This window comes from Sander vitreus, chromosome 13 (assembly GCF_031162955.1).
Source record: "Sander vitreus isolate 19-12246 chromosome 13, sanVit1, whole genome shotgun sequence".
In the NCBI taxonomy this organism is placed as follows: domain Eukaryota; kingdom Metazoa; phylum Chordata; class Actinopteri; order Perciformes; family Percidae; genus Sander; species Sander vitreus.
The window spans coordinates 17,547,243-17,554,458 of record NC_135867.1 but is presented as its reverse complement, the minus strand read 5'-3'; positions in this window follow the sequence as shown (position 1 = coordinate 17,554,458).

Here is a 7,216-nt window from a genome sequence, read left to right as displayed (position 1 = left end):
CCTCGCACCTCGCGTCGAAATAAGGCATTGCTATATTTTTTTTGTCGCAAGGTGGGTCAGCAAAAAAAAAAAAAAAATTGTCTCAACTGCTCGAATTTACATTGCCGTGGCGAACAGTCCGATATCATATAAACTTGATATGATGCGAATTCACCCAGTCAAACCCCACCGATGCATCATCGCCCAGCAGCCTCACGCAGCATCAGATTGATGCAAGAGAAAGAGAGAGAGATGGGAAACAGAAGCAAATTCAAGAACAAAAACCGAGCCGGTTTTTTTTTTTTATTACCTTGTGTGTGAAGTCGCTCACATACCGGCAGCAGCTGTGCAGGTCTCCTGTTATTCGACAAAATCTCACGGTATACGGATTTGAAAAAAACGCCGGTATACTGGCCCAAAAATTAGAAATTTCAAACGGTCGGTGCCGCCTCGTTTAGCATTATTTTGTTTTCTGAATTCAGACTTTTTTCTTTTCTTTCCTTTTTCCAGAGGTTCCGAAATGTTCACGACTCACAAGCAATGTGGGGTTTTTAAAGATGCTCTCTCTCTCTCTCTCTCTCTCTCTCTCTCTCTCTCTCTCTCTCTCTCTGTCTGTCTCTCTCGGGTGTGATCTCTACATTTTTCATCACACGGGTGTACACACATTTCATCACAATATGTTAGTGGCGCTTATACACGGCTATAGTGTTTTGAAATAAGCAAAAACAATCATCATCCTCATGTACCCTACTCATGTTTTGAATATATCTCTAGAGTATCATTTTCCACACATGCCTCTTTTCCATATGCAGGATCTCTCTTTCTACCACACCCATGTTTCCACTTCATCTGCTGTGTTTCTATATGGCACATCACCCAAAATCATACTGCAACACTGTACCACCATCATCATCACCATCTCACAACAAAGAGCTGATACATGTCTTCGAAGTCACCTCACATCACATCATAACATGGCATAGCGTAGCATAGGCCTATCATATCGTATTGCATCACATCACATCATCTTACAATAAAACTGATGTGTCATTTGGTGGCCAGACAATGATAATAGTTCCTTGAAGGCTGTGTTTAAAATCTAAACTATGCTGCCATATCCTTAGAGAAGACTGCCAACCCAGGAAGTTGCAGTCAGTGATCAGTGTTTGCTCTCTCTACCTCACACAGCGGGACAAGCTGCAAAATAGTGCAAATAAAAATGCCGACACGCACTCATACAAACATTCATCATTTCTGTTAATTTGTTCTCAGGAGTCATGTCTAATGAAATCTTGCTTTAGAGCAATCTTCAGTCCCAGAATGATCACAGAGCAGCAGCTGCCAGCAGACTGTAACTTGAAGCTGGCAATCAGCTCTTTTTAAAGCGCTATTCAGTAGCCTACATGTTGGGACGGGGAAGTTTCCAGCTGTATAGGCAGAAAGAGAATGTCAATGCCACCCACTGTGACATTTTAGAAGAAAAGATAGTTTAATGATGTCCTGTACTGTTAAAGCACAGTAGAACGCCTACACAGGTACGTGGATGTTGCAGCCACACACTTTCCAAGAATCACTTTATTCTGAGTTCCAGACCACTAACAAAATCACATTAAATGAATGGACATTAACATAATGACTTTGACTAAATCTTCATCTACCCATGGGCTTAACCTTCACCTTTACTCCAAACAATGTCCATCATCATCATCATCATCATCATCATCATCATCATCATCATCATCATCCCTTTAATGCAAGGACACATCCTGCTCCACAGTTTAGAAATGATGATGGCTCACCAACGCTTGGGAGCTTCACTCCACCACACTGTTATCACCAATTAGTTGATTTTACTAGAAATTTGCGCGGAAACCCGTTGCCCTAAACCGTCTAAGTTTTTACACAAGGTGAAACTTAACAGGTCAAGGGGGGGGGGGGGCAAGGTGGACAGTGGGGGTGTGGCCTTGACCAACTGGCACTTTGCTTGTTTGCAAGCCATGATGTCTCTCTCTTTCTCATGGGTGGGCCAAATTCTCTGGGCGGGCAAAGCAGAGAAAGGGGAGGTAACCTTCCTCCTTATGAGCTCATAAGGAGCAAGATTCCAGATCGGCCCATCTGAACTTTCATTTTCTCAAAGGCAGAGCAGGATACCCAGGGCTCGGTTTACACCTATCGCCATTTCTAGCCACTGAGGGACCATAGGCAGGCTGGGGGAACGCATATTAATGTTAAAAAAACTCATAAAGTGAAATGTTCATGCCATGGGACCTTTAAGTTAAATGTTTGTTACATGGTAGGTAGGCTGTCACGAGGAGACCGTGCACCAGGCTACTGCACGAGACTGTAATCGTGCCTAATGCATGAGTCTATGTAATCAAACGGGTGTCTAGGTTCTCGGCAAGTCCCAGAAGCCTTTATGTCTTGTGCATTTTAGAATTGTGTTCATAGGCTACATTACCAAGGGGAAAGTATTATATCACATACAAATACACGTAATGTTATCTTGGTAGTTATGTTAAGTTAAATGTTAGAAGTGAATGTTACTAGATGGTAGTTAGACTGTCACAAGGAGACCACGCACCAGGCTACCGAATGTAACCGTGGCCAGTGCGTGAGTCTAGTGTCAGTCATTATGAGTATGTAAATAGTATGGCGAGACCGAATGTAACCGCAACCGCTCGAGTCTAATGTAATCAAGTGGTGTCTTGGTTCCTGGAAGTAAACGCGTGATCACCAACAAGAAATGTAGAAAAACATGAACACTAAATCAACCATACAAAACTAAAACCCAGATGACATAAATGCACACCCAAAACATTAACAGAACATTATTAAAACACACTTTAACTAGGACAGAAATCGTTCAGAACATTTTTCCCATGAGCCTTTGCGTTGCTTTAGCGCAGAACAGTTTAAACGACCCCGCCCCTCCCATACAGAAACTTAACATCCTTGGTTATCTCTGCTTAATACGATCTGTGCACTGCATACTTATAAATATTATAAACAAATAATGTGATTTAGCAATGAATATGTTTTTTAACAAAACATGAAAGAATAAGTAGTGACCACTAAAAAGTTTAATTACAACTAAATCTGGGTTTACAGTGTAACATAGAACACCAGCTGCTCCATTGTCAAGTCTTTCAAATAAAAAGGCTGTATTAAATTGCAATCTCAGGAAGTTAGATTGATGACCATCTTTCTACGGAGATGCATTATACAAATTGTATAAGGATTGACTTTAAATTCTATACAACTCTGCCATCAGACTCAGCACCAAAGCTCTTGTCTCTTCTGACTGTCATCTGCTACAAACTGCCATGTCACCTTTAATAAAAATGCTTAAGCTTATTTACATAATGATGTTTCTAGTTGACAACATGTTGCCATGGCCTGAAGCTCTGCAGCACTTTCTCACAAAGTTCAATAAATACATCTCTTATTTGAGTGAGGTTTTCTGAAAAATAAATATGTCCATTCATAGGTTTTTAATAATTACAGTATAATGTCATGATATAGGGGAGATGAGTTTTAGGTGATTGATCACTTGTTTGAAGTACAGAAAAGTGTGTGTTTTTGGCCTAATCCCATTTAGCTAAGCCATTTTAAAAAAAAAAGCTTGCAGTAAGTAAAAATAACATTGAATAACGTGTAGAATATAGTTTATCACAAATCAGGGGTTCATCCCAAACCTAGAAGAGGTTTTATTCCTGTTTACGGCAGCTATATGCACTATTTTTCAAGTCAAATGATAAAAGACTAGCCAGACAAGCCAGACCTACATCAAGATGTTGGGTCTGGGAGCTCACAATGGCAGGGCTCAATCCGAGGGGCGGGATAAATGGTTGTCTTTCAAATTCCCTTTGCACGCAATAGGATAGCGCTACAACCAACCAGAGCAACGAAGAAGGTATCCAGTCGGCAAAACTGAATGACTTCAGTGCCGCTCTTTGTTCTTTTCTCAAAGAAAAGCTTAACTCCAAGTCTCCAGAGTCGCGGCCATAGCCGATTTGAAAGACCACTGTTCGCCAGCAGCAGCAGCCATCGTCTTTGTTTTCAAGTAGCAGGGAATTCATGTGTAACCGTCGTAACTCTGCCGTCATTATGTTAAGCCTGCCCGCCGACTCTATACACGATGTGATTGGCCCGGCTGGAGTTTGGCTTTTCCAGCTCGCAAGCCAACGGAGAGTTACTAGACCCCCTGGCTGCGAATTACAATTGCTGCCGCTAGGGTGCGTCTCGATTTCTAGGCTAATAAAAGACTGCCTAAACATCTGTTCATCATTTGGGAAATCATTTGATAGTTGTCAAGGAAAAAAATCATCCTGTAGAGCTTACATCGTATTTTGTATCTAATTGTTCTCCAACTGATTTCATTATTCTGAAACCAGAACACAACAAATGTTGAGGATGACTTATTTTCACTCCTGCCACCTAAAGAGAGGTAAACATTGTCTGATTGCATAACATAAATAGGGTAGAAATTTGACATAAACAGAATTATTATTATTATTAATATGCTGGAGTTCACAGAATGAATGTTTAGCTGACAGATCTGCTAAACATTGCTACATATCAAGGATTCCCAACAATGCCAAGTAAATGTGGTGCCCTGGAGCCCCAGAAGCCACTCCCCACCCATTTCCGCCCCTGGCACAAATGTTGCCCAGAGGAGAAATCTGGAGTAACTGTGTCATTTTTTCTGGTGGCTGCAGAGATGCTAACAGCTGGTTTTGACTTCCTTGAGTTGAAGCTGAAATGAAAAATGCTGAGAATTGTTTTTGGTGTGCCTCTACAAGAAATGTGCATGCAGTTTAGCAAAGATGAAGGCATTTATCCTTGCTGAAACTGTAACTTTGAAGTATTCCCGTCAGACATCTTGTTTTTCTTGTGGTTTTGGTTAGTCTTAAAATGATTCAGTTTAGCATTAAGTTTTTCACAAAGAGGACAGCCAAATGACAGTTATTAAATGCTTTTAGTGGGATTGCTTTTACTTAAATCCATCAAAATTCTGAATCCATCCAACTAATTGTAATTTGTTCAAATATGTCTCACCTTTAAGCTTTATTTTAGTGAAAGACAAGATTATGCTTTCAGCCCTCCTAATCTGTTTGTCAAAAATGTAAGTATCTGTCTCACTTTCCTAAATTTGCTCTGCACTCAGGAGATCAGTGGATGTGGAAAAAAGTTGTTTCCAGTAAAACCGGCTAATTAGACAGAACGCCGAGGTAGATTGTTAGCTGTTGTGTTGATTACAAGTAATGACTTTCAGTCTCGAGGGAGTTCAAATCTGATGCATCATTACACAAATGAACCAAAGCTCACATACGCTATCACATGCACAGAGGCTGCACAGACTGCTGCCATTACAGACATGAAGTGTGAAGAGGAAATTTACAGTGATGGAAGAATCTGTTCAATTGCATTATACTCTGTTATGTAATTCATGTATACCAGTTATCAAATGTGTGCTGATAGAAAACACTGCAAATAGATCTGAGAGTAAATGGGGCATGTTTTCTGAGATTGTTCATAATGATACTCTTTAAGCTGCAGATTTTGTTCCTTCTCTGATTTTGAGTCATTGAGCCACAGCACTGACTGCATGTCTTCACACCAGAGTGACGCTGCCACCTAGAGGCATTTTTACTGGAGTCTCAATGGTTGTGTGAGTCTGTTTGAGATATACAGTATCAAATAAAATGCCACCTTGTGTCACGACAACCCTTAATCCAAAAATATAGGCTTATATAAATACATACAAATAAGCCACTGATATTAAACACACACAAATCTACAACATCTATAAAACAATTTGCTGTTTATCTTCTATGTTTATGCTCTTTATAGTTTAATTTTGCACATTATTCAGTGGCCATGGATCCATGGCAATCTTTTTATCCTAAAATAGCTAAACTGAGCACATAAAACTGAGAGATACAAGCACTGTAACAACCAACTGCTTGTCCCCTGCTGTCAAATCACGCATCATTAACCCTGAACTCATGCCCCACTGATGTTGACCCTGTCATGCTGTCTTTTTGAGGAGAATTAGACAATGGTTGAGGTACAAGTCCCACGTAAGTTACTGTATCTGGCATTCACATTAGTTGTCCTGAACAACCACATTTCTACGCAGTCCAGCCACATTTATTCAGCGCTGCTGTGCTTTGAAATCTCATGAAACGTGTGAAGTTTCTTTCTGGGTCACTGGTGGGGAAAAAAAACTGTATATTCATATATATATGAATGATGTCCCCACTCACTGCCTTCAATTGCAGTCCTCTTCAAACACTCAACTACATTCATGCATTATTAATATATAAGAAAAATATTAATAATGTTATTTAAATGGATCATCCATCGATGGCTGAGTGCTCAGGATGGTTAGATAATCTCTCTCTATCTCAAACATTTAGTTTGTCCTGCATTCTCTATTAAATCTGTAAGTATGGCAGATTTGTGTGCATATTCAGATGTTATTTCTCTTAATATTCACTATTTATGAATGCAACAGAAAGGTTAAATTCCAAGGTGTTTTACATGATCGGTCATCTTTTTATTCTCAAAAATCAAATTGCCCTGTGGTTTCACATTATCATTTTGTTATACTTTCCCCCTCTTTCTGCCTCCTTCCCCGTCACCTGTATGTCATTGCGGAGCGCTCAGCCTCGCACTCGGCCAGGGAGAGGCCACATTCTCTCAGGTAGAGCTCCAGTCGGCGTCGCTCCACCAGCCTGTGCGCTGCCGCTAGGATCTGAGAAGCCAGGGCCTCTGACTCGGTCCTCTGGTCCGGGGTCTTGCCGCTCCGGGCTCCAGATTTGGCCACAATACTCCCTGAAGAGGACGACGCCTTGGGCTTCTTACTGATGCCATAGAGGTCTTCCACTGAGTATTTCCCTCCTTTACCTCCTCCAGTTCCACCACGGCTGGCAAACATTGTTATCTGGAATCAAGTGCTGCAAACTGATAAAAAATCGCTTGCTTGCTACATCTACTCAGGCTTCTGAGTTTGAAACGAGAAACAACAAGGCAGAGCTATTTTGATAGAGATTCGGGAAGATTTGAAACATCCGGCCCAAGGATGTCAGACATCAAACTGCTGGAAACAAGAACTTGAAGCACCTGTAAAATATCAAAAAGTCTTGACTGCTCCTTTGTGGAGTCTAAATCCAAAATAAAACAAAGCCAGTCTTAACATGTCAGCAGCAACACCCAGTCACAAATGATGACT